The sequence below is a fragment of the Myxine glutinosa genome, chromosome 2 (assembly GCF_964187855.1).
Source record: "Myxine glutinosa chromosome 2, kmMyxGlut1.1, whole genome shotgun sequence".
Lineage (NCBI taxonomy): Eukaryota > Metazoa > Chordata > Myxini > Myxiniformes > Myxinidae > Myxine > Myxine glutinosa.
Genome location: NC_136262.1, coordinates 196,063,099 through 196,089,747, shown reverse-complemented (window position 1 = coordinate 196,089,747; position 26,649 = coordinate 196,063,099).

The following is a 26,649-nucleotide window of genomic DNA, read 5'->3' as shown; positions in this document are numbered from 1 at the left end:
TGTATCAAATGGTTTTGTGCTGTTGACGAATACAGAAAGTTCACAATCGGTGCCCAAGAATGATGTTGATGTAAACTCTCGTAGGCTCATGAGACTTTCCTCTTACGGGTAGTGGGATACGGCAGTGACCTCTGCTCTTTATTAATATACTAATCTCTTTTTATACGTACAGGCATCGAGGCTCATGGAAGAGTAGAATAGCAAGGGGGCAAAGGTTCAGGAGACATAAAATGGGGCAAAGGGAGAGCAGTGAGGCAAGGACATGCGGATACATCACAGCATAAAGGAAGAATTATACATGAAAGTTGGGAACATGGTCTAGCTTTATCTTTCTACTTTTTCAAATTTATATTTCTCCTTCTTTTTCCTTATACACTGACAATGTCAAAGCTTTTTTGTAATATTGGCATCCTTGCATTGATGGTGCTCTCCATGTGTTAAGAAATAGAGTAACAGGGCAGTTGTTGAAGCTTAGAATTTTTTTTTTTTTCCGTGAAGAGGTCTTTAAGTTCAAAACAGCGTTGTCCAAAACTGGTGTTGATGTAAAATTTTGCAAACACATGTGGTCATTGCACTCTTCCGCAATGGCTAGTAGTGATGGTAATTGCCTTTGGAGGCTTCCCTCTGGTTGAGTCTTCTCCCATTTGAATCCATCTTTCCATCTGATTAGCCAGTCATTGTTTGAATGATGTGGAAGAATCCAAAAATTCATTTATCTTTCTCACCTTTCTTATTTCCCATTTTATATCGGTCTCCTACCTTTTTTTTTTAACCTGAATTCTAGGTTTCACTTCCTCTCTACTTTCATTCCTGCTATTGCTTCTTTCTTTGTAATTTGCTCAATCTTGTATCTGGGATGGGCCGCATTCTTTCGAAGTTGCAAAAAGCCTTTTCTTTAAGGCTGGTGTTAATGGAAGCTTTTATAAATCCAAGTAACCATAATTAGATGCCCCTTTTGCTACTCCCCTGTGAATATAGCTCAGGAATTATCAATTGGTCATTCTATTCTGACGTCATGATGAAGTGTTGGATATACAGTCGACCCCGACATTCACGGTGGATACGTTCCTGGAAAATGCCGCGATTGTCGAATCCGCGAATGTGAGAGCATTGCTTGAATTGGAAGGGAAGGGTGGGGTGGGGTTACTGCGTGGTCTAGGCTCATGGAAGAACTATGACGCAGAACAAATCAGGACACAACATAACAAAAGGAACATCAGGAGAAAGGGGAACGCCAACAGGAGTATGGAGGGAGAAAGTAGACAGAGACAGACATACAAGTGATGCAGGTAACGATGAGGGGTAAGGGAGATTGCAAAGGGTTGACATGATGGATACATAAGCAAAATTGTTGAAGGGGTGGGGGTAGTTCACCAGGTGTAGAAAGATATTGATTTTGTATGGGGGATGACTTGAGATGGTAGTGAACAGCTGTCTTGAAGACCTGGAGGGAACAATGAGATTGAAGGGAGTATGGAAGATGGCTCTACAGGTGGGAAAAAAGAGGATTAAATGAGTGGCGAGCAGTGCTTCTGGATTTAGATAGTTTCATTGTGACGGGGTTTCTGCTGGATCGCATGCTTCATACAGATACCTGAGGGGAACAAAATACGGAGAGGGCAGAGGGTGCCGGTCTTGACAAGGTGCCACCAGGTTTTAGAGGAGGGAGACAAGTTTGAAAGCTCATTCTTGAAAATGGACAGATGTTGTTTTCTGACTCGACAGAGAGTAGACACACTTGTTGCGAGTTTTGTGGAATGTTCTGAAGTTGTCTTCAGTTGGATTTGCCTTCCAGGAGGAGAATGCAAGTTGGTTTAAAGCAATTTCCTCACCACAGGATTCAGAGGACCAAGAGCAGGAGGATGGGTACGATAATTGAAGATGAGATGGGATGAATCTGTACAGAAGAGAGAGCAGGTTTCTGTGGAAGAATTCCCAGGCTGAATTAATATGAATGGCAGTAGCTATAGGAGACTAGTCCTGATATGGCAGTAGTTATAGGAAAAAAGTTTTTCTTTTTTCAACCACGAATACGCAAATCGTGAATGTAGAAGCAGGTCACATGTTATATGAACCGCAAGTACGTGGGGTCCGCGAGTGTTGGGACCGCGAATGTTGAGGTCTGCCTGTATTATCAAACATTTGCCAGATGTCCCCTTCATGCAATGTGGAGTGAAACGGTATAAAGCCTCAGTCAAGGCCTTTCATTTTAAAGCTTTTTTTTTCTCTTGGTGATGGTGCCGTTAAGGAAACAGCATCATATCCTTGTAAGACCAACCATTTTGGTAAGGGGCCTATGTGTTATTGATTTGACGGGCTTTATATGATCATGTACTTTGGTTTTTCGTCGAAATTTCGTTTTTTGAGCTTAATCCCAATGTTGAGATTTAAAAATCCTTTTTATATAAAATATAAGGCCTGGGCAATGCCCTCTCAGTCATTGCTGTTAAATTTTTTTTTGTCTATATCATTCTCTCCAGTTTTTGTAATTCTGGCATCATGGCTGCTCCCGAGGGTTGTTTTCTCTTTCTCTCTCAAGCTTGCTTGAAACACTGCCCCCTAGGTGTTGTTAATTTTTTGGAGATTTCTCTGTCTCTTTCTCTTTCTCTGTCTCTTTCTGAAGCTTTACAATGTTGCATTTACTGCTGCCCCATAGAATTGTTGTTGATGTTAGTGTTTTGGAGAGATCTCTGTCATACACTGCTTGCCACCTAGTTTTAAGTGCCTGTCTGCCCTGCCATTCAGTCCTCGGCGTGATGAACGAGTGAAGTAATCAAACAAAGCACCGCAGTAAACCCCAGGTAATGAAAGCGGGAAACCGGTGGTGAAGGTGATCGGGCCTCAGCACTGTGACCACTTCACGCATTTTGCCTCTCATTTTTCTCCTGTCTGTTTTTTCATGTCCTTTATCACCTGTCACTATTAGTCTGCTTCGTTTGAAATCTCCCTCTATATGCAAAGCAGCCTTGCTCAAGGCTTCATTCTCTGATTACCGTGATATTTGCTTTGCCTGAAGTATCAGACACACTCGATGCCCACGAGTGCAAGTGCTGAAGAATATTGTGAATTGAATGCTGCTCAGACGGTTTCTGGAGAAGAGAAGGGGAGGAGATAGAACGGTGCGAGTAGTAGGATGAGGGAGGAGTAGGGTGAAGGGAGGGAAGAGAGAGAGAGAGAGAGAGAGAGAGAGAGAGAGAGAGAGAGAGCATCAGGGAAAAGTAGGGGGGAGGAAGTCGGCAGATATGTGAGGTGCACAGGGAAAGGCAGAGGCGACAAAATGAGGAATAGAGAAAAAAATAGATGTTTGAAATGTACGCCTTCCTTTAACGTCATGGAGGGTTACGTTTACCCACAGGGCTTTGCTTACCGTCCATTTTTAAACAAAGGCAGGAAGGGACGGATGGTGATATCCGCCAAAGCCTCACTTAAAAGGCCGGATCAATCGCGGGAAAACCCACTCTCCGAAGACTCCCGAACTATGCTGCCTAATTGAGTGACCTTCGCCTGATGGTGAATCGAGGAAAAAGAGAATTCCATTGTTTGATGGCCTTCTTCTTACAGCTGTTGACTTAAACATTCTAAAACAAGCAGGTGACGTCTTTTGCCAGTGACACTTGCAGCTCAGATCTGTAATGGGGTAAATCTCATTGGAAATGAATTGCATACACCAGCTGGTTCCTTTATTCGCTGTTCATTAACCTTCACTCATCCTCTTATGTCATCAGATCATTTCCTTATTGCATGTTCCTTTCACCACTCTTGCTCCGTTGTTCAAAATATTAATGAAAGTTTGTTTATGGAGTTATAATCACCGCGTAAAGCACCTTGGATCTCTACTCCCCTCACGCAGTCTGTGTTTTGTCTGTCATCCTAAAGCATGTCCTTCTGTCGATGTTATAGTCCGATTGTTGTTTTTTGGTACCACGCCCCAGCCCTACCTCCCATCCTTTGGTTAAACCTTACAGGGCCCCCATCTGTCTATTTCCATCTTTAGTAAACCTCTTGTCCAAAGCATTCTTCCATTCTCTGCATGCAGGAAGGCCCTTCTGGCAGGATGAGAGCTCTTATCCACAAGTTCATGTCATGGGACGGTTGCATTTACAGTGGCCACACGTCATGTGTGCTTGCCTTCCCTGGAACGGTATGAGATGCACATGGAGGGAACTGGGGCGAGAGGGCATGGAGGGTATCACAGTCCATGGAAGCTGAGAGGTCGAAAAAGAGAGAGCTAGAGTGGGAGCGACAGAGAGAGACAGGGAGGCGTTTAAACGTTCACTCGTGCGGAATAAGTGTGCGCCGTCCCACCAGCTGGGATCCAGTGCGCCTATGCCCGCCTAAGCAGCGCGTCATGCTGACATGGCACGTGACAGGCCTCTCGACTCTCTTGGCCTGGTGCAATACAACTGGATAAAGCACCAATCTTGGATTTGGCAACCCAGTCAGGATGATTCTTCCCAAAGCTCCAGTGGCCCATATATTTACTTGTTTTTTTCTTTCTTGGTCATCTTAAAACACTTTGACGAAGGCATCTGTTGTCATTGGATATGTTTCATTTTCAAAGAGTAATTGGCTTATTCTCGTGGGTTGAATGGTCAAACAATGAAGAGACTGGCTATGGTAGAGTGGGGAGGTATTGCAAGTGAAGAAGAGCACCTTATCTGCCTGAGTGGTGATTTTATGAATGGCTTTGGAGGAGAACGCGGCATTTAGGTGGCCTAACCCAGGCGCTCGATGAAGGCCAAACAAGATGTACTTGAGTAGTATTTAAATAGGATGTGATTAGCCGGCCAAGCCTTCTAGCATAGCTGCAACCAAAGTTCTAGCAGATCCTTTTTCACTAGCTTCATGCTGGGCGTCTGCTTGCATTCTTTTTTTTCCCACTCTTTTGTTTACCCATAATTTGCTGGCTGAGCGGGGATATGGCAAGAAAGCTCATCAAAGATTTGAAAGCGGATCGTTCTAATGGTATAATTCCATGCTTCGGCACAGATGCCTTCACTGTAATTAGGACAAGTCTCCCCAATCCCACTCCCACCCCCTCCCCCCCACATCCTTTGCTTTCACCTCACCCAGTCCAACCTCCACCCCCCATGCAGGTTTTACTCTAATTAGTAAATTACGATGAAAATTGCATCAGGCTAATTAGCCAGTGTTTCATCGTCTCACAGAGTTGGGGTTTAATTAGCCATGACCCTACGATGCAGCTGGAAACTTTTTTTTTTTGCAACAGGCAGCTTCATTGGCAGCTACAGCTCTCATGTTGGAGGTTTGGAAAGTGACAAAATATGCAGTGCGGTGCCTTTGTAGTCTCTCACAACCAACGGACGCTGCTGTGGTCTTGGCCAAAAATATTGGCACCCTTGCACTTTTTTCAAATAACTCACAATTTTCTCGAAAAATAAGTTGAAATTTACGAAAATATGTGGTCTCCACAATTCTTTATTTCACTGTTAATATTACAGAACCTTTGTTTTTGATTTAGAACTTAATATATCCTTTAAAATCAGAAAATATAAAGAAATAGCATTGACAAAATTATTGACACCCTAGAATTAATATTGATAGCACAAAATCCAAAATTATTGACACCCTAGACTTAATATTTGGTAGCACAGCCTTTGGACAAAATAACTGCAGTCAAGCGCTTCCCATAGCGCTTCCCGAATGAGCTTCCCACACACCTCTCTACTGGCAGTTTGGCCCACTCTTCTTGTGCAAACTGCTCCAGTTCTCCCAGATTTGAAGGGTACCTTCTCCCAACTGATGTTTTCAGATCTCCCCACAGGTGTTCAATGATATTTAGATCTGGACTTATTGCTGGCCACTTCAGAACCGTCCAGCGTTTTGTCTTGAACCATTCCTGGGTGCTTTTTGAAGTGTGTTTGGAGTCATTGTCCTGCTGCAAGACAGGCAGATATCTTCGACAGAGACACAGCTTTCTGAACATTGCACTCCAAAATGCCTTGGTAATCTGCTGATTTCATGATGCCATCCACACATTCAAGACACCCAGTGTCAGAGGCAGCACAGCAACCCCAAAACATCACTCAACCTCCTCAATGCTCGACTGTAGGGAAGGTGTTCTTTTCTTCAAAGGCTTCATTTTGTTTTCTGTAAACATAGAGATGATGTGCTTTACAAAAAAGCTCTAATTTGGTCTCCTCTGTCTGCAGGACATTCTCCCAGAAGGATTTTGGCTTGTTCATGTGTGTTTTGGAAAACTCCAGTCAGGTTTTCTTAGCAGTGGGGTGCTCCTGTGTCTCCTACCATAGAACCCCCTTTCATCGAGTTAGCGACGGATGGTGCAAGTTGAAACTGTCATACCTTGTAGTCTGATGGTCAGCTTGAATCTGTTTGGCAGTTGTTTGAGGTGCTTTCTCCACCATTCGAACAATCTTTTGCTACAATCTTCGATCAGGTTTTCTCTTGCGGCCACATCCAGGGAGGTTGGCTACAGTGCCTGGGCCTTTAACTTCCTGATAACATTGCATATGGTGGACACAGGAACATCAAGGTCTCTGGAGATGGACTTGTAGCCTTGAGATTGTCCATGATTGGCTACAATCTTGTGTCTGATCTCCTCAGACAATTCTCTGGTTTTCTTTCTTATCTCCATGCTCATTGTGGTACACACAGTGATACAAAACAGCAGAATGACTCCTTTTCTCCATTCAAACGGGTTGAATGAGTGATTTTTATATTTCAGGCACCTGCATCTCATGACAGGTGAGTTCAATTCCAAAGTAAAGGAGAATCACCTGCTTGAAATCTAATTATGTCTAACAACTTCTAAAAGGTGCAAATAATATTGTCTGGGCCATTCTAGGATTTCTATGTGGATTAAGCTAAGATTTAGTAGTTTTTCAACTTTTTCTGTTTTGTTCCACTGCAAACCAAAGAAATACATATGTGGATACCAGAAGATTTTTTCATTTCAACAATTTTCTGGAAGAAATGGTGCATTATTTGATAAAAGTGCAAGGGTGCAAATATTTTTGGCCATGGCTGTATATGTCCACCTGCAATTCGTGATTTGATGGTTCCCTTTCCACTAAAGGTGTGCACATCAGAAACTACTCCTGCATCTCCAAATTCCTAACTTTGACTATTAATAATATGTTATTATGCAATCTGACCTCGGGGCCAGCAATCTCCATAATATATATGCACCAAAATGGTTGAGTTTCGCCCCACCCCATCCTCCATACAAGACCATTATAACCCCACCCATTCCCTCCCCTTAATCCTGCCCCGCCCCTACTCCTCCCTCCTTTTCAGTGACTTCTGATGAAATAACACCATTATCCCCATCTTATCTCTTCCAAATTTCAAGTTTTCAAAAATATTTATTCTATAAATGTATTTTCAATTTTCTGGCAAGTTGCCTTATTGCTCCAGAATGTATCCCCCCCCCCCCCCTCTCTAAAGACTGTTATCCTGTTTCACAGCATTGTCCTGTCACTTGAAATGCCAACTTTCCTTCTTTCATTTTCGGTGATTAATCTCTGGAATTAGTATACAGTCACGTGAAAAAGTAAGTACACCCCATGTAAAGTTTTAACTTTTTCAACATATTGCAACATACAGCTATTTGATCTTCATTTCAACATTATTGATAGATAAAGGTGATATAATATAACAAATATCATAAAACATTTACATTTTGTAGTCCATTGAATAATTTAAATAAACATAAATGCAAATTTCGCATGTGGAAAAAGCAAGTACACCCCTACATTTATCACTACTTCAAATACCTAAAATTTGAATCAGGTGCACCAGCTCAGGTGCAAATGATTAGAACATCGTTAGAGAGGATCTTGGAGGGACCTGTCTTATTTAAACCTCAGACATTTAGTTTGGTTTGCTCTTTGTTGTTGAAGTGTGCAGCGTCACCATGCCTAGATCAAAAGAGTTCTCTGAGGCCTTCAGAAAGAAGGTTATATATGCCTACGAGTCTGGGAAGGGATTTAAAAAGATCTCCAAACAATTTGAAATCAATCATTCGACTGTCCGGAAGATCATCTACAAGTGGAGAAGATTCCAAATAACTGCCAACTTGTTCAGGCCAGGCCGCCCCAGCAAGTTCAGCCCGAGAGCAGACCGCAAGATGCTGAAAGAAGTCTCTAAGAACCCCAGAATGTCATCACAGGACCTACAGGTAGCTCTTGCCACTGTTGATGTCAAAGTGCACGAGTCTACCATTAGAAAGAGGCTGCACAAATTTGATCCACATGGGAGGTGTGCCAAGAGCAAACCTTTGCTGTCCAGAAAGAACATCAGGGCAAGACTAAAGTTTGCCAAGGAACACCGAGGCAAAGACCAGCACTTCTGGGACAATGTGCTCTGGACAGATGAGTCAAAGGTAGAGCTATTTGGCCACAGTACCAGAAGACATGTTTGGCAAAAACCAAAGACAGCATTTGACCAAACATTACAATGTCTCTCCGAAAGGACCGACTGGACAACCCTCCCATCTACTTTCTCAACAATCCTCTCCAAGAAGTTCTGTCGCTCAAGCTTTTGGGTCTCACTATCTGCCATGATCTTTCTTGGGAAAACCACATTTCCAAGCTGGCCTCCAAAGCCAGTCGCCGACTGGGCATCCTCCGTCGTGCGAAGTCCTTCCTTGGCACACCTGAGCTCCTCACCACATACAAGGCTTTCATCCGCAGCTCAATGGAATACTGTTCCCCCCTCTGGGCTGGTGCTCCTGCCTCACACCTTGCTCGACTTCACGCTGTTGAGGCCAAAGCTTTCAGAATCATTGGAATCTCCTGCGATGTAGTCAACGCTGAGGGCCTTTCACTCACTCACCGCAGGCAGGTTGGTGGTCTTTCTGTCTTCTACCGACTCCCCTCCGGTCTTGCTCCCCCAGCTCTCTCTGTGCTCTGTCCCCCCAATATTCCTTCAGGTCGCACAAGATCTGCCTGCAACCCTCTTATGGTTAAACTGCCAAAGTCTAGGCTCTCTGCTCACCTTCACTCTTTCATTCCCCTTTTCTCCCGCCTCTGGAACAAACTCCCCCACTCCCTTCAATCCCACTCCTCCCTCCAGGTCTTTAAAACAGCTGTTCACCACCATCTCTTATCGTCCCCCATCGAAAACCTTGATCTTTTCTACCCCCGGTAATTCACCCCAGAGTCCTTGCAGTGTTCATATGTTTTAATCCTCTCCCACCTCCCCTCAAGTCCTCCCGATGTCCCTGCTCTCAAATGTTGTGTTTGTGTCCTTCCCCCTCTTCCCCCTCTCTTTTGTGTCCTTGCCCCTCTCTCCCCATCTTGTCTGCCGCTCCCCTTGTTTTTTGTGTTTTGTGTGTCGGTTTGTCTTTTTGTGTGATTAATGTTAGCTCTTTCACGAGCCTCGATCTTGTATACAAAAAAAAAACAAAAAAAAAAAAACAACCTGATACCAACTGTAAAGCATGGTGGTGGAAATATTATGGTTTGGGGCAGCTTTGCTGCATCAGGGCCTGGGCAGCTCACCATCATATAATCCACTATGAATTCTTCATTGTACCAGAGGGTGCTTGAGGATAATGTGAGGCCATCTGTCGGAAAGTTGAAGGTCAACCAAAGGTGGACCTTCCAACATGACAATGACCCTATACATACCAGTAAATCCACCAAGGAATGGCTGAAAAGAAAGAAATGGAGGGTTCTGGAATGGCCAAGACAAAGCCCGGATCTAAATCCCATCGAGATGTTGTGGGGGGATTTGAAACGAGCTGTGCATGCAAGAAAACCCTCAAACATCACACAGCTGAAAGAATTCTGAATGGAGGAGTGGGGAAAAGTTTCTCCCAGTCGTTGTCAGAGACTGGTAGCCAGTTATAAGAAACGCCTACTTGAGGTTGTTTCTGCCAAAGGGGGCAATACCACCTATTAGAGCGAAGGGTGTACTTACTTTTTCCACATGCGAGATTTACATTTATGTTTATTTAGATTTTACAATGGACTACAAAATGTAAATGTTTCATGATATTTGTTATATTATATCACCTTTATCTATCAATATTGTTGAAATGAAGATCAAATAGCTGTATGTTGAAATATGTTGAAAAAGTCAAAACTTTACATGGGGTGTACTTACTTTTTCACGTGACTGTATGTATGTATACTCGAGGTCCTGAATCTCATCATTAAATACATACTGACTTCAACCAAGTCTTATGGCAGCTCTACATCCAAACAAAGCACATAAACATTGCTCAATGGAGCATTGCTCTCCTTTGTGGGCCAGGACTCCTGCATCCCACCTTGCAAAACATAATTTTCTCATTATCTTTGGTGTTGCTCACCAGGAAGCTGAGGCACAGGACCTCTGACACAAGAGGCAAGCCAGAGGCATCTCAGTCTTTTTCAGCTTCTCATATCATTGTGCATTTTCTACATTTTCAGCCTTCAGCCCGTTTGTAGTCTCACTCTCATATATATGCATTCAGTTAAGCATCGCTTGAGAAACACTTCTCTCCTTCAATAAAAACAAAATACTCCAGATACATATTTTCCTGATTCTCATACTTCATGAATAGTCTCTGTATATCCACCTGATACAAATATTTTCTGAAATCCTTTAAGGAGGCATCTCACCCTTATGCTGTCATACAAATATGATATTATGCTCCACCCCTTTCCCCCACCTACCCCAAACATACCTGTAATCATTTCTTCTTCCACTGTTCTTGTTTACCTGTGCTCCCCATTTTTGCTTCTTTCCCAAAGCCATATTGTCAGCATGGTAAACTTCAACACTCTGCCAATTAGCGTTTCCACTAGCCTCACTTTCGACATAAAAAGGTTGCTTGCTTTGTGAGGGCAGATTATCAGCAGAAGAGGAGGGGAAAAGCAGGTTTGATGTTTGGCAACACAAGAACGTGTGTGCTAACAATAGGCCGTCATACCTCGCCGTGCCAACGGCGGGCACGATACACAGCCAGAGCCCCAGGCACATGACACAACATCGCGGCAATAGCGATAATGAAAGTACAAACGTGACAGTTACTGCCACAGCACTTCCCATAAGTGGCACTGCATTTTGGAAAACATATGTTGTCGATGCCACGGGTGTTTTTTTTTTTTTTTTGCTTATTTATTTATTTTCTTTTGCTTGATTTTAAAAAAGGACACAGGTGAGGTTTTTTTTTTAAGCAAAGCTGATAACCGTGCAGTATTAAACTCTAAATTCAAGGCACCCCCTGCCAGTTGTAAATAAGAAAGATGGAATAATGGAACACAAGCGCAGCATACTGCCATATGGAGGATTGCTGGGCCTGCCATCTGTCCTGGCTGTGATTTTAGCGCGATATAATCGCTCTAATCTGCTTAGCCCGTTCCGGTATTGTCTGTGCTTCCTTGAGGCCTGGTGTGGGTGGGGGTGGGGGGAGGGGAAGGAGAGGATCTTTTCACTGACATGGAACCATTATGTCATTATAACAAAAATTTGTACCTGGAAGATCGACTCAGTTATTTCTTGGGTTTTGAAAGAAATAGGGTGACAATAAATAAACCACGGATCAACCTATTTCAATCCACTGAAAGATAAAAGCTCATGTCGAGTGGTGTTTGGCACACTCAAAATGTTTGTTGAGTGCAGGTTGGTGAGGGTGAGCAACTAGGGGCATCGAACCCACACTAGCTAGCCACTGAAGAAGGAAATGAGTCTTTAACCACTCGATCAACCACCTGGCTCAGGTTAAGCGTATCATTTGAAAATATGAATGAAAAAAGTCTGCCTGCAGTGCATTTAGGAAGTGAAATAAGTGACGTCCCATCAAGATACATGTATTAGGAGATAAATTTATTGAAGGAGAAGGAGACAAATTGTATCATGAAAAACTCGACAGGCTTTGTCTATCTCAGGCTTTGAAGGAGCGAACGAGTAAATCTGGAAACAGATTCAGGTTCATCAGCTGATTGCTATTTCATCATTGCATTCCTCATCCTTCAATACCATTTGCCTATAGATGTAACAGGGCAGATCCATAATATATAATCTGCATTTTGCGATATGACTTGTCATCAAGAATAAGAAATGAAAAAAACTTTCAACGACATAATCGGCATTAAAAATGATAGACTAAACAGGTGAAGAATAACACATGTGATGAAAAAACAGGAAATAAAGCAGGCCAAGACCTACAAGCCAAATCTAAATGAAAGAAGTAATTATATATATATATATATATATATTGTTCCAGTTAAAGAAATCCTATGTATAATACCGTGAATCTGAAATCGAATGTGGGTTTAAATATTTGGTATGTAGAGGGGATGGGAAGTGAAAATAACCCTCAAATGGGACCAGCAATGGAAACTCAAACGGCAATAGGGATAATGCAGCGGTTCATTGGTGGTTGGGGATATGAGAAAGTCGAACAGATATGGGGAGAGAGAGGGAGAGAGAGAGAGAGGCAGCAGATTGTTATAATGAGAGGGGGCTCAGATTAACAGATTATCATAATAAGAAAGCAGTGATTTATTGGGCGGAGGGAGGGGGGTGGTTTGTGCCCAGCTGGTCCTACTCTGTAGGAAAGAGGACAGAGGGGGAGTGCATGTAGGGGGGAACTTAGGGTTTGGTAGAGTGAGGAGAAAGAGAGAGAGAGAGAGAGAGAGAGAGAGAGAGAGACCGAGACTACGAAGTGGAGCTGAGCAGGACAGACAGACAGATGGGAGAGCTGGCGCGGGGTCATTAAGTTGCTGACCTGACAGCTGTACACGACAGCGTGTGACCCCGATGCACACACGAGGACACGAACAGCGACAGTCGTGCCCATAAAGGTCCGGTGGAAGTGCAGGCGCATCCAGGGCCGACACGAAACAAAGGAGACACACGGCCTAGTTGCCTATGGTATCCAGAACAATGACGGTGCTACAGAAACACCAGGCCATCTCTGAGAACAGGAGAAACAAAGATTTGTGTGCATCCATCGAGAATTTTCAATACAACCTTAAGTGGGATGGGACCCAGAATGTTAATTGCACTTTTATATTTATCACTACAATTACGCTCACCATTATGGTCGTCATGTTGGAATAATGTGTTCGAAATGGATTTTTCCTTGCTTGTATTTTGTTAGGTTGGAGAAGCATTATATATTTTTGGCCAAACTGGATTTAGGATGGCAACCTGTCACTTTCATTAATTATACACGATCGCGCTAATTACGGTTCCGGTGCGTGTGCTAGGAACAGAAGGTGCTCGGTAATACGTTACTGAATTAGCATTTTAAATAGCAGCGAATGGGAGGGGTCTTGTTGGGGGCTTGTTGGGGGCTTGCATTCAGAATGAAAATGGGAGCATCCAAAATATTGCGCACGAGCTACATCATGTCACTATGGCTGTGCCATCGTATTTGTAAACCTTGCCAACAAGACAAGAGATGCTGGCAGTTGGACGCTGATGCTGAGCTTCCCGGTTGCTAGGGTGTGCTGCCACCTTCGGCCTGGCTTCTGCCTGAAGGAGTTTCCCCCACCCCATCCCACCCGATAGTCCTTCAGACGAGCACGATTTAAGGAGTGAGGTGGTCCAGGTGGACTTTTACGAGTTTCCAGCCTGCTGGAAAGTGAGATGACTTGCTTGCCGAAGGCATTGATGGAATTAAGCATAGAAATGGAGCAGCGGTGTTTCTGGGAATGAAAAGGTCATTCCATAGCAACATGTGCTGCCAAATATCTTCCCCAACCTTCCGTGAAAGTTGATAGCTTTTTTCCTCTGCCGGAGACTGGACCATGCAGGACGACACGTGAGCAAATGCAGAAATATTCCCTGCGCTATGTCGTCCCGTTGGTGAGCGGAAGTGAGAATGAGCCTGGCTCTTGCCTGTGCGATACATCATGGCTTGGTGAGCAAAGCTTCGCTGAATGCACAGTTTGCACAAGCCACATTACAGCCATTCCAGCTGCCTGACCGTCTCATTGGGCTGCTAAGCTCTTTGGAATTGTGTGATAAACATTGGGCTTCACCTCTCAATAATGATGATGCGTGCCAGACCCTCGAGCAAAACTTTATACGGTCACTTGTGGAGTTGAAAAGGTAGCCCCTCCAATTTCAAACTACGAGAGAAAAATGAATTGCTGCGGCCAATGGCAATGGACACAGGAATAGACAATGAAGCTTCCTGCTGTTGTTTTCGGATTGTTCAGTTTCTTGTGTAGTTTTATCATTTCATGCAGCTTCAATTGGAGGAGTCGTGCTGCACTTGCTATGGCCTGCGTTGTGATCAAAATGGAACCTGGGGCAGGTTGAACGTATGTGCATTTGTACTATTCGAGGAGAGTCTATTTGCCTGTGGACTTCCACCTCGAGATCCTGTGTCTGTTAATTGTCCGTATTGCGGGCAGTACCTTCTTTCTCCCCAAACATTAGCTTTGCATTAAAATAGGTTCCAGAAAAATTAACATCAACATCAATTTATGATGAGGAAGATTCCATTCTAGTGGATGGACATGGTTGAAATAACACATCATCCACCCCTTGGTGGTGTTCCATCAGTGGTGCTGTGTTGTGCCCAAAGAGGGAAGATGTCGCTTAGAAAGCCTCAGGTGTCCATTCGATTTCCAACTTGAACATCATGATGTTTGTATCACAGGGTCATCATGTTATATATAAGTTGTCCACTTGTAAACCTGTCAAATGTGAGATTCTATAATTACCTGTAAGATCTCATAATGTAAAATCCAGGCAGAAGGGTAAAATTGCCTCAACAAGCAGTTCATCATCAACCAGTTTGTGAATCACCAGCTTGCTCATTGCAGTAATATTTGAGCCAATTTTGTTGGGAAATCTCAGTTGGCATTGACAGCTTGGCTCATAAATAATTGTTTCTTAGTTCCCATTTTCTGAGGTTGGGCCAACCTGTTGGGTTGTATACATTGGCCTAATATCACACCAATGAGCAAACTGATGTTTGCCAAGCACCCTGAGCCACGCACTTTACATTGAGCCAATCTTTCCTTGCTGGTCTTGCAATCCAGTGTATTCAGGGCTTTAGAAGGCAAATGATAAGTATGGTATGAGGAAGCTCTTATGCTCCTGATATTTTTTTCTGTTCAGCCTCATATTTGCCTGGATTGCCTGTCTTGGCTTAGGCGTTGAACACACTTCCCGTCGCGAAATTTCCCTGCACACAGATGATGTTTTTTGTAAGTGGAAGATGTAACCATGTGGAAAAATGGCATATCTTGTGATGCATTGGAATGCAAGATATGTGCATGACAAATAGTTGGGGGATGTCGCGAAGGGTGAGGGTAAGGATTTGGAGGCATGGCGGCAAGGAAGGTGGAGGAAGTGGAGAAAGCAGAAAACAAACACACTCAATATATGTGCTGAGTGCATCGAGAGCACGATGCGAGACCTTACTGGTGTGAGCTTCCTTACGTCCCTCTGAGTCCCACCATGTACGAAGCTGCCAATGTGCAGAACTGCAGGGCCGCCCTGTACCCTGACCCACCGGTGCCGCTTGGCTGGGTTATTGACAAACAGAGTGATCGCTACGTCAACAGTCGATACTTGCGCAGATACAATCACGGGCCGAGATCTACAGCCACTCGCAATCGTGTCAATCTGGTTAGATCTCAATCGGATAGTTAGACCAGACATGGCCGGGCGGGTGCTGTGTGTTGCTGTGCGGAGCCACGCACAAGTTCCCAAGTCCACGCCATAAAAATTCTAAGGATTTTTTTAAAATTGTGTGCACTGTACTAGCGTTGCACTGTACTACTATTGCATTGTACTTTAACATGCTTTAACATGCTATGAATTGAAAGCTTTTGCTCGTTTATTTAGGCCTCAACGAAGCCATCATATGCCAAAATAATCCTGCTATTTATGTTCTGAAATGTAAGTGATAGCCTAGTTTCGCGATTCCCCCTAGGTTGTTTTCACGTAGCTCAGCAGGTGTGCAGTTCACTCAAGCAGGCCTGGTGGGAGCGAAGTCCACCGTTTTGATGCACTTCCCGGCCAGTGCTGGAAATCAATTCCGGGTTCAGTACGATCTGTATTCCAGCAGCGCTCACGCCAAAATTAAAGCACCGTCTCCAGAGGCCACCTAATGTGCTTAATTAGTGCTGCCCTTCTACAACTGTGCAGCCATTCAGAAGAACCGCATGCATGATTTGCAGGGTGGCCGTTAAAACTCAGCCGGGTCTCTCTGGTCTTTCCGGGAGCAGAGGAAGAGCGGCGGGATTGGCGAAGAGTCTCTGTCGGAATAGAATTGCCAAAGTTTGAGCGGTCTGTTTGTTCCGAATGTTCCCCGTGTTTAAAAAAAAAGAGGAAACCCTCAACCCGTTCAAAATGGTGACTGTGTCCTGCCCGCCCAAGCGATGGTGTGGGTAACCGCCTCTGCTGCAGGTGGATAATTGCACTTTGGTGACGACGATGGGATCTAGGAGATGAAAAGCCCCTCAAATCCCATTCAAACGGCTCCCTGGCACGCGAGGCACAGTCGGACATGACGGTTATCTCGCCGCCTTACAGATGCTGCAATCTTCGCCCAAGATCACCTTTTTTCACGTCTTGCACAACGCTTTCTCTCTCTCTCCAGCTTTCTCTGTCACCCAAGCGACCCCCAGCAAGCCTGGGAAGCGTCGCACATCAAAGGTATTAAATTATGCCACGAGGCAAGGGACATAATGAAGACGATATGAATTTGATGTCAAGCCAGATCCACATTTCCCGTGCATTACCGGCGTGATAGGTCAAGACTAATGGTGTGATTTATAGACCTGAAAGGATCGGAGAGCTGATAAAAGGCTGCTTAGGCGGCTTGCCTGAAAAGCAGCATTATCCTTGCATTGATACAGTCCTTGTTAAAAATGAAACACCTATTGATGTGCACTCTTCCGGTTTGATGCAGTCTGTAACGTCAGCAGTGTGTTGTGGGTGTGTGTACACTATAGACAGCTCTATTTGAATATGTACGATCTGTGCTATTACTCCGAGTGACTGATTCTCTAAACACAGACGCATTTTGTCAAATGGCATTAAAGGTTGCGATGCATTTATGAAAGTCTGAATACCAACTGGTTAATTGTGTAGATCATAGAAAGCATAAAATTAAACTTGGTGAACGATTAATATGTGCATAAACTTCAACAGCACTCAGTAGGTAGAGAGCATACCTCCGCCAGGTGAACATTTTACGTTTTGTATCCTAGAGTAAACCAGCAAATCACAATACAGAATCACATTTAATCAAAATCATCCGTCCACAACTTTTTGAGATATCCTGCTATGTATCGTTTTGGACCTATCTCCCAATGGTGAAGAATCACTTTAAAATTCTAGTAGCCGGATCCGAATCCGGATCTTCATCAAAATCGAATCATTTCGTCCGTGTCACATACACTACCTCTCTGCCAAATTTCGTCCAAATCCGTCCATAACGTTTTGAGATATCCTGCTATGTATCATTTTTGGCCCTGTCACTCAATGGTGAAGAATCCCTTTAAAAATTAAATAATTCTCATATCCGAATCCATATTCAGATCTTAACCAAAATCGAATCGATTCTTCCTTGCCACACACACAACCTGTCCACCAAATTTCGTCCAAATCCGTCCACAACGTTTTGAGATATCCTGCTATGTATCTTTTTTGGCCCTGTCACTCAATTGTGAAGAATCACTTAAAAAATTAAGTAATTCTCATATCCGAATCCACATTCACATCTTAACCAATATCGAATCGATTCTTCCTTGCCACACACACAACCTGTCCACCACGTTTCGTCCAAATCCGTCCACAACGTTTTGAGATATCCTGCTATGTATCGTTTTTGGCCCTGTCACTCAATTGTGAAGAATCACTTAAAAAATTAAATAATTCTCATATCCGAATCCATATTCAGATCTTAACCAAAATCGAATCGATTCTTCCTTGCCACACACACAATCTGTCCACCAAGTTTCGGCCAAATCCGTCCACAACGTTTTGAGATATCATGCTATGTATCGTTTTTGGCCCTGTCACTCAATTGTGAAGAATCACTTAAAAAATTAAGCAATTCTCATATCCGAATCCACATTCACATCTTAACCAATATCGAATCGATTCTTCCTTGCCACACACACAACCTGTCCACCACGTTTCGTCCAAATCCGTCCACAACGTTTTGAGATATCCTGCTATGTATCGTTTTTGGCCCTGTCACTCAATTGTGAAGAATCACTTAAAAAATTAAATAATTCTCATATCCGAATCCATATTCAGATCTTAACCAAAATCGAATCGATTCTTCCTTGCCACACACACAATCTGTCCACCAAGTTTCGGCCAAATCCGTCCACAACGTTTTGAGATATCATGCTATGTATCGTTTTTGGCCCTGTCACTTAATGGTGAAGAATCACGTAAAAAATTAAATAATTCTCATATCCGAATCCATATTTAGATCTTAACCAAAATCGAATCGATTCTTCCTTGTCAGACACACAACCTGTACCACACGTTTCGTCCAAATCCGTCCACAACGTTTTGAGATATCATGCTATGTATCTTTTTTGGCCCTGTCACTCAATTGTGAAGAATCACTTTAGAAATTAAATAATTCTGATATCCGAATCCATATTTAGATCTTAACCAAAATCGAATCGATTTTTCCTTGTCAGACACACAACCTGTACCACACGTTTCGTCCAAATCTGTCCATATTTTTTCAGATATGCTGCTATGTATCGTGTTTGGCCCTATCTTCCCATGGTGAAGAATCACTTTAAAATTCTAGTAGCCGGATCCGAATCCGGATCTTCACCAAAATGTAATCATTTCTTCCTTGTCACATACGCCACATCTCTGCCAAATTTCGTCCGAATCCGTACACAACCTTTTGAGATATCTTGTTCACAAACGTACAGACAGACATACAGGGGCGAAAGCATAACCTCCATCCACCTTTAGTGGCGGAGGTAATAATATTATTAGCCAAAGAAATTTATAAAATGGATCTAATAATGTTTTGGCCTAGCTCGAGACTGAACGACGTAGCAACACGACGTGCCATTGATTCCGCAGGATAGTAAATAAACGACACCCGGTGGTATTTGGTACCATGCCAACGGGTTGGACTGAGCATCGTCGTGTCACTTATTTTGTTAGAAGTGGAATGGTCCTAATCCGATGGCCGAACACATTTCAAGGAAACTTGATATCCAGATATTGCGATAACTTATCCAGGTGCCAGGTACCATTCATATCAGGTTTCTCGAATGGTGTGCCAAACAGGTAGAAAGAATCGCTAACTTCGGCATCCCATCATAGATACTTGAAAAGCATGAAATAAAGGTAATTGGACCATTGGGTGTACCTGCTTGAGCACTCGCTTAAATGTAATTATCCTGCAACTCCGAATACTCCATTTTTTTAAACACAGCTTTTTGAGAACTCGAGAAGAGATTGAATCTGATGGATCATGTGCTACCTGTATAGTTCCTGTATTTACATGAGAGGTCCTAAACTATGCCCATTGAGAGGCTGGAAATTGCACAGCCCTCCTCCCTCTGAAATTCTCCAACCTCAAAGCAAAACCTATTCCAGTCCCAGATGAAGACCACTCGGTGATTGTAACATCAGATCTGAGCCTTTCCTTGCTGGGGCGCCGTCCGAGTTGGTGGTGTCTACGTTTTCCATGTTAGCAGCTCGTTACTCCACCTGCAGCGACAAACTGTTGCCACGATGCATTTATAATCCAATAATTGATTTGAATTTCTTCATACAAAATTGTTTTGCTCTCTTTTATGAAACTAGTACACCCGCTCACTATGGGAGCGGCAAGGAGGGTCATTCCTCTTTGGGGTATATAGATTACAGTATATATATGGCGGGTGTCAAGAACATTGGGTGTGTGTTAATTTACAAAGTTTCTTGTGAAGAGATCGCCAAGTGGTTTAAGCATTTGTGCAAGCACTCCATTCAAAACCCTTAAGGAACGGCTGGCTTGGCAAGCACTAGCGAGCTGCTTGGTAAAGGGGCACAACCCGGGCTTCCTCCATTTCAGTTTCATGTTATACAGCAGGAGCGAGTTTCAAAAGTTCGCTACAAAAAACGCTACTCTAGCGGCAGGAAGGGCCATGTTATTAACCCAACATTTGTGGGTTGTATAGAGTACCGTAGATCTTCACTCAGTTCTGTAAGTAAAACTTACCTCATGGATGTCGACATTCCTCAAAATTTCTTCATTTAGTGTTATAAACAGCATTAGCGACTGTTTAAAAAGCTAATCATAAGTGTTTGTGGTTGATAATATTTTTACTTCCGCTAGAGGTCATTGCTCCCACAAAAACGCCATTATAACGATAAGCTATTTATAAACGTTAACTCGACGTTTGTTCATGGAGGAAAAACCCGTTGGGAAGATGGGATATTATTGGTGTTAATATTGTTTTGTAATAACATTAATATTATGCTATTATCGTTAGTTTTGTTATTTGAAGCAACCTTGGAAAAACGCCACGACAAAGCTAATTTAACATTGATATACACCTCAATGTGCAACCCCATTGATGGCAATGGTGGGGAAAACCCGCTCAGGGGAGAAAACCCCCTTGGGGGAGGGGCAAATGAATGCGTTACAACCTTCATTGTATAACCCTTAGTCATCCTGTCAAGTTTGGTTGAGATTGGATAAGTAACGACGGAATGTATCGCGGTCAAAAAATCATCAGACAGACAGACAGACAGACAGACACCAAATTGCGTATTTTAGGATGGTTGTCTGAACTTTCATTCTTCAGACCACTTTCACCTGTTGAATTTCAACCTTCGAAGAAGAGTAGTACAAAATACACAGAAATAGCCAATTTCAATGGGTACACACAGCACAAAATAAGGCCCATTCGTTGGCTTTTGCAACTCAGCGAATCCGTCAATATTTTCAGTGTATGGAAGACTGTCCCCGGTGAGCTAGAAACATGACAAGTGACTCCAGTGTGTCCTCCCGTCGTTGTGCTTTTAATTGCTCTGCACACCGCTAGCATGAGATAAAGCAAAAGTTACATGAAAATAAGAGCTCATGGCAGAAGGATTACATGAATTATTTTCCATCCATGGATGCGGATGCCACCTCTTAACTATCATGTGGTGGTGAGGCAAGGCCACAGTGCTCTATTATCCACTGTTTATAAGCATCAATCACCATCTGACGGCTTCGTCCAGCAAACGACGAGGTGCATTGGCCGGAGTATCAAAAACTATGACGTAAAAACATGGGGTTCAGCAAAATTATGATTACAGATCACACAGCGCCTAGACACCAGCCTGGTGTTGGCTTAGCGGTTAGGGTGCTGGCTTGGGATCCTGGGTTTGAATCCCGGTCGATCGCTAAATGAACACCAGGGGGGTTGACTTAGCCTGTCATCCTTCCGAGGTTGGCAAATTGAGTACCAGTTCATTGGTAAATCCCTGTGTGTCGCAAAAGGCGACTAACAGGGTTGGTGGCAGGAAGAGCATCCGGCCATAAAACATTGCCTCAAAAAGGGGACCAAAGTGCCTGAAAAAGGCCAACCCCTGCTCTGCGGGGAAAAATGGCCTCTAAAGGTGGTCACAGCGCCTAGAGGTGGCAACAAGGCCAGCACCTTAACTTCATTACACAATAATTTTAACCCTGTCACACTATGAAATATGCTGAACGTGCTTATCACACGAATTAGGGAATTGAAAGTTGGGAAACTCAAGACGTTGTAAGTGTCTGCTCCGTTATACTAACAGTGAGCAGCAAACGATTTTGGCTGCACTGGTGGACCCAGCTTGTCATTTACAAGGGACACCCTGGAAGACATACTGACATACACGGGTGCCCTTTGTCAAATATTGTGACCCCAATTATTGCGAAATGACCCTAATTCAAGGAGAATAATCCGATCTCATAGACGGCATTACGTCACTACGCTCCCTTGGGGGCGCCATGGTCCTACCCTTAAGGGCACCATTGTGTATGCCCGTTGGTTCTATGGTACGAAATAAGTACAAGATGTTTGACGATACATGCATGTTGCAAAAAGCTCCGCCACCAATCACCACTCACAAAGTTTGTGTGTGGACCACACTTGGTGGATATGAAGGAGAAGAGGGAAGGGGGCGACCACCCAATGATCCCTGCCGGTGATTTTCCATCGGAGGCTAAAGTTGTGCCGATTCAGCGTTGGGTATGCGAAACGAATAGAATGTATTATTGTATTGTAAATTTACTATAAAAAGTGTGTCTTTGTAGGAGCTAGCGCCGGGGGAAATCTGAAAGGTGGGAATAACATAACTTTACTTTAAATCAAATGACTTGATTTTACCATTGCGCAACTGTATTGGTCAGAGAGCATATGCCAAACACACCATTTTGACCTATCTTGACCTAGCGATGTTATTGTGCAATAGTAAAGCAATTGCTTATTTTTCATTCATTGGAGATTATGATCATTCCATGATATTGCCATTGAAGACCCTTTGGAATTTTTCCCACCCCAGCCCCCAATCTCCTCATCATTGGTGTTGGTTCTATATTTCACACAATGTTTCTGAAACCAAGTGGAGTATATAGTTCTTGACCCTGAACTATTGTGTATGATGGTCATTTGATTGTCAGTAAAAACCCAGCTGGCTCTCAAATAAACTTCATGGGGGGATTATCTGCCGGCCGGCATGGGTTTAAATCTCGGGCCAGCTATAAACTGTCATGCTGGTGTTTCGCAGGCATCTGGAGACATCAATGTTGTGCACACAGTCCATCAGATGGACTTTAAACTGGACTGCCCGTCTGCCGGAATTAGTTGGTCGACGTCAAATATCCCATGGTGTCCTTTTTTTTTTTTCTTTTCTTTTTTTTTTGTATACTGAATCGAGGCTCGTGAAAGAGCTGACATTTACTTCACAAACAAATCAACCAGACAAACAAAATATACAAAAAGAGGGAGCGGAAGACAAGATGGGGAGAGAAGGGGAAGCACACAAACACTTGAGAGCACACAACATTTGAGAGCAGGGAGATGTGTGGGAGGGAGAGGGCTTGGGGGGAGGATGCGTGGGAAGAGGGGGGTGGGTGGGAGAAGTATAAAACACAATGACACCAAGGACTTCCAGGACAGAAGTTGGTATTTCAAAAAAGTGGAATTGGGGTGAAATTAGCGGGGGTAGAAAAGATCAATGTTTTGGATGGGGGAAGATAAGAGATGGTGGTGAACAGCTGTTTTAAAGACCTGGAGGGTGGAGTGGGATTGAAGAGAGTGAGGGAGTTTGTTCCAGAGGCAGGAGAAAAGAGGAATGAAGGAGTGAAGGTGAGCAGAGAGTCTTGATTTTGGCAGTTTAACCATAAGAGGGTTGCAGGCAGATCTTGTGCGACCTGTAGGAATATTTGCGGGACAGAACCCAGAGAGAGCTGGGGGGGCAAGGCCAGAGAGGAGTCGGTAGAAGACGGAAAGACCACCAACCTGCCTGCGGTGAGTGAGTGAGAGGCCCTTGGAGTTAGCTTCATCGCAGGAGATTCCAATGATTCTGAATGCTTTGGTTTCGACAGCGTGAAGACGAGCTAGGTGTGAGGGAGGAGCACCAGCCCAGAGGGGAGAGCAGTATTCCATTGAGCTGCGGATGAAAGCCTTGTATGTGGTGAGGAGCTCAGGTGTGCCAAGGAAGGACTTCGCACGACGGATGATGCCCAGTCGGCGACTGGCTTTGGAGGCCAGATTTGAAATGTGGTTTTCCCAGGAAAGATCATGGCAGATAGTGAGACCCAAAAGCTTGAGTGACAGAACTTCTTGGAGAGGATTATTCAGAAAGTGGATGGGAGGGTTGTCCAGTCGGTCTTTTCGGAGAGACATCGTAAGAGTGTGAGAAGAGTAGGCTTCCTTTGCGAAGAGTAGGCAAGCTATCGCCGGAAAGATGAACAAATTCCATATTCCTGCCCTGACTGAATTCTGGGAAGGAATCGACAAATTACCAAGCACAACTCATACCAAGAAACTCTTTCGACAGTACCAACACCCTATAAAGAGTATGGTACATCTCATCGTCAACATTTATTACTTGCAGTGTGATACAGATGCCCCCTCTTCATTCCCTTTCCTTTACCCCATCACCTCCTAATCTCCTTTTACCCTATTATCATTCCTCCCGCACCCCTATTGCACTCCTTTCCCCCTCCTCTCCTCCTTCTTCTCTCTTTTTCAATACTAATTTTCTCCATCTACCTCTACCCTACACCAGCACAATGTATCGACAAAATATAAGTTCTTGGACACTACAAACGAGCCCCGACCATCCACTCATCTGCCGAAGAGGACTCAACCTTGATCAGGAGGCCACCTTGTTTCTAATGCGGTTCTTTCAAATCTGGTAAACCTAAGATAATGTTTAGCATCAGAGACAGCAGCAAAGTAAAATGGTTTTCAAATAGAAAGTGATCAAGCAACCTTTAAAGTTCTTTTCTATCATTGTCATGTCTTTCTTTCACTGAGTGGTGACGCGACTGCAGGATGGAGCCAATTTTGATGGTATTTTGTGCTGTTCGTTTCAGTGAAACCGATAGCAGGAAGCAATGCTGTGAAAGCCAAAAAGTTGGACTTTACGGAGTGCCGGCTATGGATGAACACTCCTTTCTTGGGGGTGTAGTTGAGTGCTACGACACTGGTCTGAGAAGAAAATGAATCACATTTAGCCAGACTTCAGACAAAGACTTTATTGATAGTGAAAAACAGACTTGGGGTCTGGGTTATAGTCAAACCACATAGAACATGATGAGGATTTGCTGAACGTTATGTGCCAAGAAAAAGGAGAATAAAGGGCAAAGTCAACAGTTTTCTCTGCTAATGTATCAAAAGCTTGGAATTTTTGGCCCGGCTAAATATTTTTCTGTGCTCTTCTTGGTGTAAAATATGCGTGCGACTGACTCATGCCTGCAGAGATATTGCAATGTACTATCATAGGACCAATCGAGCAGGAGGTGCAAAAGCAGCGTTCTTGCCTTTGAGCTCAATATAATCTGATTTTGAATCCAAACCCAACTACGATTTGTAGGATTGGTGATTCGCAGGCGGCACATTGCATCACAAATATGGCTGTCCCTCAAATGGCTGTAAAGCTGAGTGTCTCAACTACTCGATGAACCCAAGATGTCTCATGAAAACTAGACGAGTTATTGCCAGGACACTGACCAAATTACAAATTTCTACCCGGACTACGACAAGTAAGGCAAAGGCAAATCATCTAGTATAATACTTGCAGTGGGTCTCATTTGGTCCCACTGAACCTGCTTTCAGGCAGAACACCATGTATGTACATATATATATATATATATATATAAAACCGAAAAACAAGGTCCCTGAAGTCCGTCCGTCCGGGAATCAATTACGTACTATATGTCTATCAATTACGTACTGTTTGAACGCCGGTTGCATCCCATCTATTAATGATGTATGCCTATTAATTACGTACTGTTGGAATATACCTTTTGACCCTTTGGACTGCTAAGATCCCTTAGACCTTTGAAGACCCGTTATGTCTCCCAAGGCCTTTAATGCCAGTAAAGCCATGAAAGTCCACAAAGACCCAAAACACCCTGAAGACCCAAAAGACGGCAAAGACCCTTAAAGACCCAGATGACCCAAAATACCCCAAATACTCAGAATACATAAAAGACCCAAAATATCAAAAGGACCTTGAAGACCCAAAATACCCGAAAGACCCTGAAGACCCTAAAGATCCTTAAATACACAAAATACCACGAAGACACAAAATACCTAAAATACCACGAAAACCCAAAAATACCCAAAAGCCCACAAAAACCCAAAAGCCCACGAAAACCCAAAAGCCCACAAAAACCAAAAATACCGAAAAGACCCTGATGACCCTTAAAGACCCCAAATAACCAAAATTCCCAAAAGTCCCTGAAGACCCAAAATACACTGAAGACCCTTAAAGACCCCAAATACCCTGACGACTCAAAAGACCGAAATGTCCAAAAAGTCTCTGGAGACCCATAAGACCCTTTAGACCCATTAGATACCAAGATCCCAAAGACCCTTAAGACCACTTTTACCTTCAAGACCCTTTCAATACTTTAGACACCTTTAGATCCCTTCACCCTTCCAACCTTTTATACACTTTAAACCTTTACACCCCTGAAGCACCTTTCGACCCCTTACACCTTAACACAATTTGGACTCCTTACACCCTTCAGACCAATTAGACAGCTTGTACCCTTGACCATTTCGAGCTTTACTCCACTTGGACCTTTGTTGATTACAAATTAATTACAAATAAATAATATCACCAATATTGCAAATAAATTTGTACAACAGAAATGCTTGGATTATGATTGATGGAAATCATGACAACACAGCAACTCAAATACAGCCATTATCCTCAGATAAAATGAGCCTGTGCCACTGTAGCGGTTTGGTGAGGCAAGCGTAGCGAGCCAATCCATGCGAGTATGTGTGTATATATATATATATATATATATATATATATATATATATATATATATATATATATATATATATATACGTATATATATGTATATATATATATTAGTGTAGCAGCATAGCAAACCTGTTGTGCATTTTGTGATACAAGCACCAAATTTGGCACAAATGTACATTAATATGTTGCGAACATTTTCAGATATTGGGCCACTTGAAATTCCGTAATTTTTTTTTCAAATTTTTTCTA